Source organism: Neophocaena asiaeorientalis, unplaced genomic scaffold (assembly GCF_003031525.2).
Source record: "Neophocaena asiaeorientalis asiaeorientalis breed wild unplaced genomic scaffold, Neophocaena_asiaeorientalis_V1.1 scaffold79, whole genome shotgun sequence".
Lineage (NCBI taxonomy): Eukaryota > Metazoa > Chordata > Mammalia > Artiodactyla > Phocoenidae > Neophocaena > Neophocaena asiaeorientalis.
In genome coordinates this window covers 8,613,812-8,627,048 of record NW_020175402.1, presented here as the reverse complement: position 1 = coordinate 8,627,048, position 13,237 = coordinate 8,613,812, and the positions used below count along the sequence as shown (strand labels likewise).

The following is a 13,237-nucleotide window of genomic DNA, read 5'->3' as shown; positions in this document are numbered from 1 at the left end:
CCCTTGCTCTCAACCCCTGAACTATGCAGTCTCTCAGTAGCTCTCCTTGGATGTTCTAACATCCCAAACAGAAATCTGATGACCTCTCCTCTCCGAATCCAACTCCAGTTGTCCACATTGCAGTAGATAACATTCACCCAGTTGCTCAGGCCAAAAGCCAGGGCTCATCCTTGATTCTTCTGTTTTATTCACACCCCCATGTCTAACCCATCAGCAATTTCTGCTGGTTTTACCTCCAAAAAATTTCCCAGTTCAGCTCACGTTGCACCATCTCCTGGGCTGTCACACTAGTCATTCACCTCCTTCCCTGTCTACTATGGTCACCTCCCAAATCAGTCACCCTGATCCCACTCTGACCTTCTTCCACCCCCTGACATCATACTGTCTTTTAAAACATAAACCACGGACTTCCCTGGTGGCACAGTGGTTAAGAATCCACCTGCCAATGCAGGGGACATGGGATTGAGCCCTGGTCCGGGAAGATCCCACATGCCACGGAGCAACTGAGCCCGTGTGCCACAACTACTGAGCCCGTGTGCCACAACTACTGAAGCCCACGCGCCTCTTAGAGCCCGTGCTCTGCAACAAGAGAAGCCACCGCAATGAGAAGCCCACACACCACAACGAAGAGTAGCCCCGGCTCGTTGCAACTAGAGAGAAAGCCCACGCACAGCAACGAAGACCCAATGCAGCCAAAGATAAACAAATTTAAAAATTAGTTCCTTTAAAAAAACCAAAATCTAAAACAAATAATAAACCGGTCACATCACGTCCCTGCTTCAGGGCCTCGGACAGCCTCTTACTGTACTCAGAATAAAATCCGACTCCTTAGCATGGCCTCCAAGGCCTAACTGACGTGACTCGGCCTATGCTTTCCCTCCCCGCTCCACCACTGCCCCAAATCACTCTGCTCCAGCCACACTGTCCTGACGGCTGCTCCTCAAACACTCCAAGCTCCTTCCAACCTCAGGGCCTCTACACCTGCTTGGAATTCTCTTCCCCAGACCCTCCTATGCCTGGCTTCTTCTCCTTCAGGTCTCAGCTCAAATGTCACCCCCTCAAAGAGGCTTCCCCTAGCTCCTTCCCAACCCTGGCTCAGGAAATGTATACATAGTTGGAAAGATAGCTTTCCAACTATCCATCCATTCCTTTACTCTGTTCTGTTTTCATAATGCTTTTCATTATCTGAAATTACCTGATTTATTAATTTGTTGACCTGTTTTGTGTGTTTCCTTAATATTTACTGAGCCCCTACTTCGTGCTGTCACATTGTTGACTTTAAAATCAAACAGTCAGCTATTTTACTAGTAAAAGTGGGTTTATTTGGGAAGAGCGGAGCATTGCAAGTTCAGAAAGCAAGCCGCAGCAAAAACCACAGGCAAGTCCAACAAACAAAGGAAAGGACCTTTACCTTATAGAGATAAAGGAGGAAGTTGGAAGGGGTTGTTCTGAACTGAAGTCCATTGGATAAAAGTGAGAGTTCAGGGTGATGATGGTTTATCATTGGCTGAGTTGCTAGGGTAGTTGATTTCTTGTAGGAGGTGCAAGGTGCATCTTTTCCTGTTGGGGCCTGTAATTGATGATTCTTCCCTGTTGAATATTATTCTGTTGGGGTCTGTAATTGACCTGGAGTGGTACTTTGAGAGCTTCCTCTTCTGGCCTCCGGACTTCATTGCAGTGAGGTTTCCTTTATTAATTTTCACACTATGAAGGGCTGTTATCTCCAGCACCAAGAACAGAGCCTACCCATGCCCCTTAAATATGTGATGAGAGGATGTGAATTCGTCCAGGCTCTGAGAAAATAGACATTGGTCGGATATCAGGTGTAACTGGAGAATGGGAAGCACCTAACAGAGGACTCGGTCTAGCTTGGGGGTCAGGACAGCTGAGCTAAGACTTGAAGGATTTAGGTGCAGAGAACAGAAAGTAGGTATTCTAGCTAAACAGAAAGGAATCCGTTACAGAGTGTTATGTGTTATAAATAATCAGGAGACCTGATTATTTCAAGAGAGCTGCCCCTGGCTCCAGACCCTCACCACCCCTGCTGAAGCCACCAGGATCAGGGAGCCCCGGCTGCCACCACCGCCTGTCATAGAGGATCGGCACTGCCAGCAGACTCACCACCAGCATCTGCACAGCCCAGCCCCACCTCTCACCCCACCTGAACCTGGTGCCCACACGCTGGAAATAGCCACAGAAAAAACCACAAACATCTGCAGACAATGCTTGTCTGCGGAAACTCACCTCCACCTTCCAAAAGGTCATGTAAGTATCTCCAATTGGCTGAAGCTAAGTCACACGCAGAACTCTAGCTCTAAGTGAAAGGGCGTCTGGGAAGTGTGTTTTCAGCTTTCTAGTTCCTGCACTAAGGCAGGTCCAGAGAGGAGGGGTGAATGGATATTGAGTGACAGTCCACTGTATGCATCGCCGTGTGTATGCATATGTGTGCCTTGTATGCATGCGTGCACGTGTGTGACGGGGCACAGTAGAAGGAGGAACAGACCATCAAGACCAGAGAGAAGGAGGCATTCTCAAAAAGACCATCACAGACCTTTCCTCTGTGAGGACCCGGACCAGAGCTCCTGAGGGCCTTTCAGCCGAGGTAGGAGAACAGGCTTTAGCTGTCCAATGGTTTAGTCCTACTTCCTTATTTTACTAATGGGAAAAGCAAAGCCAAAGGAGTTACGTCCTCGCCTAAGGCCACACTGCAAGTCGACACATTGGCCTACACCCAGCCGGGTCCCTGGGGGTTAAGGTCTGTGCTTTCCCCTTGAGGTGTGACCAGGTTCCCAGGTGGGCGCCCAGCCACGAGGATGCCTGGCTGCACAGCCCTCCCCCTGCTCAGCAGGATTTGTTTCTGGTCTCTCCGGGGCACGCTCCAATGTACTTCAATAACAGCAAACATTTACAGATGCCTCCTCTGAGCCAGGCAGTGTGGCAGGTGGCGGTGGCAGCTGTATGAACACATAGGTTGCGATTCTTCCCTCCAGCAGTCCCTAGCCTTGTGGGCGAGTCGGGTGAATAACCCCGACAGAGTCAGGAGGCCAAAGGGAGGGAGGGGGCACCGAGGGGGCATCCTAACTGCTGTCAATAAGGACACTGAGACTCAGAGAGGGTCCCTGACCTGACCAAGGTCACACAGCCCATAAGTGGCTGAGCCCAGAATTTGAACTCAATATATTTTGTTAATCTGAAAGAACAAAACAGTTATTTTACCAGCAAAATGTGTTTATTGGGAAGCAGCAAAGAATTGCAACTATGGTAAACCACGGGCAAGCCAGGTAAAGGGAAGGAGAGGAAACTTTTATAGAGAAGGGGAAGTTGGGAGGGGCTGTTATAAACAAAATGTCCATTGGAGGAAACCGGGAGTTCAAAGAATAGTGGCTTTTCATTGGCCGAGTTGTGTCAGTCTCTCATTGGCCCAGCTGTTTTCAGTGGAGGAGAAAATCTTTCTTCCTCCTGCTGCAGGTAGTAAAGTAGTTCATTTCCTGCTGGAGATGCAAGGTATGTCTCTTCCCATTGGGAATCAGTATTGATGGAGTGATACCCTTATGAGAGCTCCCCGTTTTGGCTTCCCACTCCATTTTAGTGAGGTTTCCCTTCTTTCATTAATTTTCACAGTTGAATCGAACCCCGTAATTTTAGAATATAGGAGGCAGGTAGCAGAGAGTGTGGACTTAGATGTCACCTAGACCTGTGTCCAAATCCTAGACTCAGCCCCTTACCAGCTGTGTGTGGTGGGTGAGTTATAAACCTCTCCTTGCCTTGGTTTTCTCATACATAAAATGAGGCCATGAATACTTCTTCCTTGTGGAAAATGTGGGAAGGTTAGGTGAGTTAATGCACGGAAACGGTTGAGCCCGTGCACGTAGAAAATCCTCAATAAGTGCTAGCTAATGCTAGCAGTGTTTATTCTAAGTCAACCTACCGGCTCCAGGCTGCTCAGGCTATAAGTGTGCGTAGAGGCAAGGTGGCTCTTCTTGGGTCTTCTAAGATGGAGAAGTCACGTCTCTTTTCCAGGCTGACCTTGTATGTAATGAGAATTTAGTGGTTACCAGGGGCTGGGGGTGGGGAGGTATTGGTCAAAGGGTACAAACTCCCAGTTATAAGATTAGCAAGTTTGGGGATCTAATACACAGCTTGGTAATTATAGCTAATGATACTGTATCATATCCTTGAATGTTACTAGGAGAGTAGGTAAGTGTTCTCACCATAAAAAAGAAATGATAACTATGTGATGGGATGCAGGTGGTAGCTACTACTATGGTGGTAATCATTTTACAATTTATAAACGTGTCAGATCAGCACATGCACCTTGAACCGACACAATGTTACGTGTCAATTATATCTCAGTGAAGCTGGAAAAATAAAATAAAACTTAACCTTGCCCAAAAGAGGTCTGACCTTTGCTCTCACCTTCTGGACGGTAATCTTTGTTTGCCTGGGGGGTCTGGGACTAGCCAGATAGTAACAATGTGATTTTTCTTAAAAATATGTTTCTTCTTGTAAAATCAACGTCCTAATAATTTGGCTAAGCCGGTGCAGCTGGACTGCAGCTGGTGGCACGGAGCCAGCTGCACCCCAGGGTTGGTGGACCAGCTGCAAAGGCCCCTGGGCCACTGGCCCAACCAGCCAAAGGCTAAGAGGTGGCAGTTTTAATGTCACACGTTGGAAAAGTGCCATCTTGACCACACTTCCTGGCAGCATTCGATATTCTCAGAGGGGGGCCTAAAATTTTGTAGGCAAGCCCCACGGATGGGTGATGCTGTTGAAGTGGGTGATGGCGTTGACGGCGTTCAGGGAAAAGAGGAAGGGGGCCGCGAACTTGCCCCAGAACATCAGGGGGAGGCCGATGAGCATGACCTGGTTCCTGAGAAGGATCAGGAAGCTCAGGAGGCCCCTGAAGGAGAAGATGAACGAGACAAGGAAGAGGGTGGAGCCCAGGGCCCACTCGCGCCATGAATGGGGGTCCTCACACACCTGGGACACCATGAGGAGCTCCAGGACCAAGATGACAACCCCCACGGCCAAGGTGGCCACGCTGTGGGCCACGGCCACGCCTGAGGCCAGCCTGGGCACGTGGGCCTGACTCAGGTCTTGGAGACAGTGCAGCCCAGTCTGGTTGGAGGCGGTGCAGAAACGCCACAGCCGGAAGAGGCAGTTGTCAGCCAGGAGCCAGTGGTCATCACAGATGGAGATGGAGGAGAGGACCACAGACAGAGGGGCACACAAGATGATGAGGGCCCAGATGAAGGATTCAAAGGAGGGCCGGTGGGGCCTCCTTTGGGCCAGCAGCCTCTGGGCTTGCAGGCAAAGCCTGCAAGGACCGTCCATTCGGGAGATGAGGAGGCGAGCCGATGGGATGCATCCACTAAAGGAAGCTCACCCACAGGGCAGTGGTCCTGCCAGGGTGCTGACTTCCCTTTGCAGAGCCTCACGCCTGAGGAGAGGGGTGGGAAGGGGTCAGTTCTCAAACAAACACCTTGCACCACTCTGCACGCTACCGAGGGCTGTCATCCTGTGCGGGGGCTTGGCCGTGTGCTCCTGCCCGGCTCCCTCACACCTCTCTGCTCAGTAACAATGTGATTTAGGATGGGGGCTGGCCATACCAGAAAGACCAATGGCATGACTTAGGGTGCGGGCTTTGGGTCACACAGTATCCATTGACCAATCAGTCATCAATCAATCAATCATGCCTACCCAGTGGAGGCCCAATCAAAACTCTGAATGCCAGAGGCTCAGGTGAGCTGCCCTTGTTGGCAGTGCTCTGTGCAAATTGTCGCTCATGGATGCAGGGAAATGAACACACCCTGACTTCACGTGGACAGGACAGCGGAAGCTCAGCAGCTGATGTGTCCCCAGACTCCACTCTATTCCTGTCTTCTCTTGGCTGGTTTGACTCTGTCATTTCCCTGTAATAAACTGTAACTGTGAGTAGAATAGCTTTCACTGAGTTCTGGGAGTTCTCCTAGTGGATGATCAAACTTAAGGGCAGTTTTGGAAACCCCTGAACCTGCAATTGGTGTCAGAAGTGACGGTGGTCCTGTGGCCTGTGTCGTCTTTAAACTGTACAGTTGACTAAACTCTCACACACTGGCATGTTGAACAAATGAATAAGTGAGTGGGTTGTCCTGAATTGCTCACAGTCAAAGTCAAACAACTACCCTAAGCCTCTGGGGTAGGGACTCTTATCACCCCTTTCACAGGCAAGGAAGCTGAGGCTCAGAGAGGTGAAGCAAGTGGAGGGGCCAGGGTGGGAACCAAACCTTCTGGACTCCAGCTCAGGATCTGACCACCATAGGGTACTCCCCCCGCCACAAGGGCCCTTCCACCCTCACAAGCCAGGACCTCACCAGCCCAGGACCCTTTGGGAAACAGAACAGAGAAGGGCTAAGGCAGACCAAGCCTGCAGCCCCGGAGGCATTTCAGAGGAGGGTGGGCAGGCCTCAGGCCTTCCCAGTGCCCTGTCCACAGCCTACCTGGCCCTGCAGCAGGCTGCAACTCAGATATCTTCATGGTCAGGCAGGTCACTTAAAAGATGAATCAGGGACTTCCCTGGTGGCGCAGTGGTTAAGAATCCACCTGCCAATGCAAGGGACACGAGTTCAGGCCCTGGTCGGGGAAGATCCCACATAACGTGGAGGAACTAAGCCCATGCGCCACAACTACTGAGCCTGCACTCTAGAGCCCGCTAGCCACAACTACTGAGCCCACATGCCACAACTACTGAAGCCCGCGTGCCTGTGCTCCACAACAAGAGAAGCCACGACAATGAGAAGCCCGCGCACCGCATAGCCCCTGCTCGCTGCAACTAGAGAAAGCCCACGCGCAGCAACAAAGACCCAACACAGCCAAAAATAAATAAATAAATAAATAAATAAATAAATAAATTTATTTAAAAAAAGATGAAGCAGCAGGGGGATGCTGAGGAGGGGCAGGGGAAGCTGAGGTAGACGGAAGGTGTGCTCCAGAGCAAGGCACCATAATCTTTGTTGAGGTTCTTGTTGTTTTAAACATAGAACAAGGGCCAAACCGGACATGCATTCCGGTCACCAGTCTGCGACCTCTGAACTCCATAGCCTGAACCTCCCCACCTCCACCACTTGACCCCTCACCATGCTGCCTGAGCTCCTCAGCTCCTGGATGGTCCTGTCCTCTTACTGCAGAGCTGCTGCCATGCAGTTCTCTGCCCTGGGCAGTCTTCCTCTACTCTTTTTTTTTTTTTTTTTGTGGTATGCAGGCCTCTTGCTGTTGTGGCCTCTCCCGTTGTGGAGCACAGGCTCCGGACGCGCAGGCTCAGCGGCCATGGCTCACGGGCCCAGCCGCTCTGCGGCATGTGGGATCTTCCCGGACCGGGGCTCGAACCCGTGTCCCCTGCATCGGCAGGCGGACTCTCAACCACTGCGCCACCAGGGAAGCCCTTCCTATGCTCTTTGAACCACCCAATCCCCACCTATTTTGCTGGTCTCAGCTTCAAAGCCATTCCTCGGAATTTTCCTCTGACCCTGCACATTCAGTAGCAGAACCCAGGCCTCTTGACCTCAGCCCAGGGCTCTGGCCCTTCCTACTCTGCTATAAACTCTCTGTCCCCTAGGCTTTCTCATGGCTACTCCAGAATCAACTAATACTCATTCAGATGGTCAATCAACTAACCTTTCTCTTATTGAGCATTTTCTGTTTATCAGGCTCTGTTCTAGGCACCAGAGAAATGATAAACGAGAGTAGGTTCTCACCCTCATTGACCTTAGGAGAAGTCAGACAATACAGCGATCATCACACAAATAGATATGTAATCACACACCGTAATAAAGGCTATGTATGCAGAGAAGTGTAGAGTTTTTAAGAAAACTAAGAGAAATGGGAAGGCTAATTTAGACTGGGGATCAGAGAAGACTGGGGAGTCAAGGTCTCCATCTTCTTTTTCTCTTATGAATTGCTTTCTCTGTACACTAATAGACTTGCTATTGGCGTTGAAGTTCCTTGCTCCAGGCTCGGTCCACAGGAACTGTTCAATAAATGTTGGCTCCTGTTATAATTTTTCTCCCTACCTCCTGCCACCTGTCACTCACATCCTCCTCCAGAGAGGCAAAGGACAGGTGTCTCTGGAGGTAGAGGGAAGGCTAAAGTGACCTCATCTTTTGGCCTAGACTTTTGTCTCAGTCCCCGAGGACTGATAGCCAGAAAAAGGAAGGAGGCACCCTTTCTTTGACTCCTACGGTGAGCCGAGCATGGTGCCAGGCCCTTTACAGATGTGATTTCACTGACCACGGCAACATCCCATGGGGTGGGTGCTAGTACAATCCCCATTCTGCAGATGGGGAAACTGAGACCCAGAGAGGTGGGGGTAGCTCATGGGCAAAACTGAGATAAGAACCTAGAGGATCTTGGCTCTGGAGTCCACCTTCTTCCTGCAGCTCAGCAAGCTGCCAGAATAAACACAGCGGCTGGTAGTAGGAAAGACAAAAGCAAACAAACAAAAAAACCACTGAAAACAATGTGGATGCGCGTTAACTGAGGATTAGTTAAATTAATGATGGAATATTCGCTCAATAGAATCCTGTGCCGCTGCTGGAGAAAATGAAATAGACGAAATGCTTTCCACACTCCTACTGTTTTTTGGGGGGACGGGGCTGCCATAAATCAGCCTCTATCTACAGCTATTTTAAATGGGGTATCAAGCTCAATTCACAGGTGTGCAAGAAACAGAATCTCTGTTTTATTTTTACATTTTTTATTTTTTGGCTGCGTTGGGTCTTCGTTGCTGCACGTGGGCTTTCTCTAGTTGCAGCGAGCGGGAGCTACTCCTCGTTGCGGTGCGCGGGCTTCTCATTGCGGTGGCTTCTCTTGTTGCGGAGCACGGGCTCTAGGTGCGTGGACTTCGGTAGTTGTGGCACACGGGCTCAGTAGTTGTGGCTCGCAGACTCGGTAGTTGTGGCTCACGGGCTCTAGAGCGCAGGCTCAATAGTCGGGGCGCACGGGCTGAGTTACTCCGCGGCATGTGGGATCCTCCCGGACCAGGGATCGAACCCATGTCCCCTGCACTGGCAGGCGGATTCTTAACCACCACACCACCAGGGAAGCCCTGTTCATTTGTTTTATATCAACTTTCTTTCTATGCAAAGCCCCATCCAGCCAGGCTGGTGGGAAATTCAACCTCAGCCATTTTTCATTTTCCTCCCCAACACACATGGCCCCTCCTGGATAGTGCAAAAGTCCTGAGGTTGCAGGTAGCAGCAAGGCAGTGGACAGAGCAAGAAAGATCTGGTATGGGGCGGGGGGCAGCTCGGGCAGGGCAGGGAACCGTGCTTCCACCCTTTGAGGTCTCACCTGCTCCCCGGGCTCTGCCTGACTCCCCCAACTCAGCAGGAACTGGTGCCCCCATCTTTGCTCATAGAATTCACAGCCCTCGGCCTCCTCTTCCAGTCATGGAGAACTTCTGTGGGGTCTGGGAAGAACCACCCCCATCCCTAATCAAGTTCCTTTGGGGTTCTCTCCTCTCCGTCCAGGAGGCGCCTCTGCTGCCCCATCACCATCCCCTCCCCCACTGCCCAGAAGCTGCTCAACAAACTTGGACTTTTGGATACCAAAGGCAGAAGGGGAAGTATATTTTGCAGGTAACCTCTCTCTCCTGCTTCCCACTCTTCCTCAGACCTCCCCCAAGACAAGGAGGTCCAGAACCTTCTTCTCCCATGTGTTTGGCAGAGGAGAGAAAATTTAATATCTCAAAAAATTGTCTTGTCCACTTTTTCACTCTTATCACTAAGGAAATTCCAAGGGTTTTAGGAGCTCTGTGCCAGAAACGGGCAAAGACCAGATATATATTTGATCACAATATCACAAAGTATAATAGTGTCCATGGGAAAGAGGGAAAGAGTAAAGCAGAGGTGCCAAGTTAGTCAGATCATGGGAGCAGGACCGAAGTCCAGGGCAGGGGCAGGAAAAAAAAAGTCTTGTCACAGTTTCTCCTGCTACTAAACATATATGTATGTATATATAAACATATACAATATACAGTTATTTATAAATATACACATATATATGGGGGTGCTATACTGTTGCTAGCCCATAGTCCTGAGGAATGGAGGTAAGTTTCTCCTGTTTATTATTTTTATTATCACTAAACATCTCACATGTTATATCATTTAGAAATGCATTCAGGTGCAAGGAACTTAATGCCCAACTAATAGGGGCTTAAATTTATTGGTGTTTGTTTTCCTCACATAACAGAAGTCTGGAGTCAGGTACAGTAGGGTTGATGCAGCAGCTCAAAAGTGCATCAAGGGGCTTCCCTAGTGGCGCAGTGGTTGAGAGTCCGCCTGCCGATGCAGGGGACACGGGTTCGCGCCCCGGTCCGGGAGGATCCCACATGCCGCGGAGCGGCTGGGCCCGTGAGCCATGGCCGCTGAGCCTGCACGTCCGGAACCTGTGCTCCACAACGAGAGAGGCCACAACAGTGAGAGGCCCGCGTACCGGAAAAAAAAAAAAGTGCATCAAGGACTTAGACGCCTTCCATTTTTCTGGACCACAATCCTCACCATGTTGGTTTCTCATCCTCGGGCTGGTTGCCTCATTGTCCCAAGATAGCTGCTGTGGCTCCAGGCATCGTATTTGTGTTAAAATAGGAAAAGGGGGAATGAGTAGTGCCTTGTAAAAGAAAATCAGAAACTTTTCTAGAATTGCTCCTTAGCATCCCCACTTGGGTCTACTTAGCTAGAATGTTTTCAGGTACCCACTTCTAACTCTCAGGGAAGCTGCAAAGTGACAGTTGACTTTTCCCGCCTTTGTGACAGAGGCAGGAAAGGGAGAAGGGGCTTGGGAATGTCTGCTGGTTAACCAGTGTTTGTCTCATGAAAGCACCATGTTTTACGGTTTACAAAACAGCTACTATTGCCATTTTACGGAAGCTGCAATTGAGGCCCAGAGAGAGGAACTGAGTTGCCTAACTTCAGGTGACGAGATAGTGGTGAGACAGCCATGGAAACAGAACTGGAGCCGAGCCCAGAGCCCTTTCCAGTGCACCACACTGCCTGTTTCCCCACGTGATCTGCAGGGCTTGCACCCACTCTGCCCAGATATTTGTTCTACAACTTTGTCCAAAGTTGCTCCAGAGCAGGCTGGGCTGAGGCTGCTGGTAGTATCGCTGCAGGGACCACAGCCCAGGTGTTGGGAAGCAGGTGTCCAGGGACAGAGCACAGGTCTCCGGGGATGAGGGCAGCCGCTTCCCCATTAGCAGTCCAGCAGGGAAGCCCAGCCTGTCAGCGCTGGCAGACAAAAAGAGCTGGGGTCCTACAGCCTGTCCCACAGACTGGCAAAGGAAGGGAGGTGACAAAGGAGAGTGAGAGAGAAGAGAGGGGATAGAGAAGAGGATATGAAGGAAAAGAGGAAGGAGGTGATGGAGGAAAGATGGGGGAGGGAGGATGTGTGGAAGCCATGATGCTAGCAGCAGGGGATGAGGGGGATACAGCAAGCAGGCTGAGTGGGCTTCCTAGCCCCTGGGGGGACAGTGGGTCAGGCCTGACACCTGACACCCCCATCGACCACCAGGTACAGGAGTGTGACCACTGTCTCGCCAGAGAGAACAGGGGCTGAGGAAACACGGAGGGAGAGCTCCCTGCCTGGGGGATACGAGGTGGCTTCTCAGAGCCAAACTGGGACCTGAAACTCCTTAGCCAGCATTCAGGCTCTTCAGTCTGGTTCCGGCTTCCTTCCCTGCCAGGCCTGCCCCAGCCCAGACCCTGGCACAAATCATGCTCAGTACATGTTTGTTGAATGAATAACTGAAAAACTGTAGAGCAACAAGGATACAAAAGCAGGATAAAAGTGCCCACTTCTACAAACCTTTGAAAAAGGTTATCGGGAACACAAAGTGGGCTTTTTCTCCCTAAGGTGAAACAAGGAGAGAAATGAAATCTCATGTGTTGCGGGGAGGAAGCTCAGGCTGCTCCGCGGAGAGGTCTCCTTCAGCTGAAAGCTACCAGGGGACAAAAGCATCCACAAGATCTGTCTCAAGGTGAGAGAAGGCTTCCTCGGCCCTGCCCGACTCCAGGCCCCCACCCACTGCCTGGGCCCTGGTACCTGCCTCTAGCTGCTACACCCTCCACTTCATCCAGGAAAATTTTTCCAAAATACCCATCTGACCACGTCACTACTCTGCTCTAAACCCTCCAGGACCACCCCCTGGTCAGCTCACAACTTCACGGCCTCTCCCCTGCTCAGAAACCCTCCATGGCTCCCCTCTACCCTCAGGACAGTATCTGGTCTCCTCACCATGGCCCTCAAGGGCCTGTGTGACTCAGGCCCAGCCCGACTCTCCAAAGCTCACCACCTCCTGACCCCTACACGCCCTCTGCACTGCAACCACCCTACGTTTCTCATTGGTCCTCAAACACCCTGCTCTCTTGCTCACATGCCGCGTCCTGTCCCTTGGGCGTTTTCCCTCCCCCTGATCTGGCCGACTCCCACTGTCCTGACAGGGTCTGCGGCAGGCACCTCCTTGGTGCACCCGTGCACCTGTGCTGCCCCCATGACCCTAAAGCTCCTTAGAAGTGGGCTGTGTCCCTGGCCACTGCATCCCAGCCCCCAACAAACCCCAGTCACCTCGATTTCTGTTATGACCTGAGGATGGACATCACAACGTCAAGACCAGGCTCAGGAGGCCCCAGCCAGGAGCCTGTCCGTCCCCCGCACATCGCTGTGCGCCTTCAGAAATGGGTAACCTGTTTCACCTGAGCCTCACAGCAGCCTGGGTACAGGTGGCGTTTTTCCATCTGCTGAATGAGGGGCCAGGGCGCAGAGGGGAAGACTTGCCCGGAGCCCCACAGGAGCCCGATGGCCCTTGCAGTTCAGCGGATCCAGGCAGCTTGGCCGACTTTAGATCACACACTCTTCCCCACCACACCCTGGGGCCAGAGCAGGGGCCGTCTACAGCAGGGAGAAGTGGAGGCTGGTGACAAGTTCTTCAGGAGGACCCTAGAGGCAGGTCAGAGGTGGGCAGGACCTCAGGACGGGCGCTGGTAAGATGGCCCGAAGACCAGCCTCTCAGCCTCCCCACGTGAGCCCCCTCTCCACCCCGACTCTGGCCTCATCACCCCGCATATGGACACTGCTCCAGGGCCCCCTTTTCTGACCCCCAGGCTCCCTTTCGCCAAAGCCCCTCCTTCCTCTATAGCCCCAGCCCGCAGGCTCTCCATGGCCCAGAGGACAGAGCCAGGGCCCCTCCGTCTGACCTTCAAGGCCC

General features: G+C 51.6%; 1 pseudogene; it reads right to left on the bottom strand.

The window, feature by feature from the left end:
* Positions 1–4,416: 4,416 nt before the first annotated feature.
* LOC112414294 (voltage-dependent calcium channel gamma-like subunit pseudogene) lies at positions 4,417–13,204 on the bottom strand (annotated as a pseudogene).
* Between the last annotated feature and the right edge of the window lie 33 nt (positions 13,205–13,237).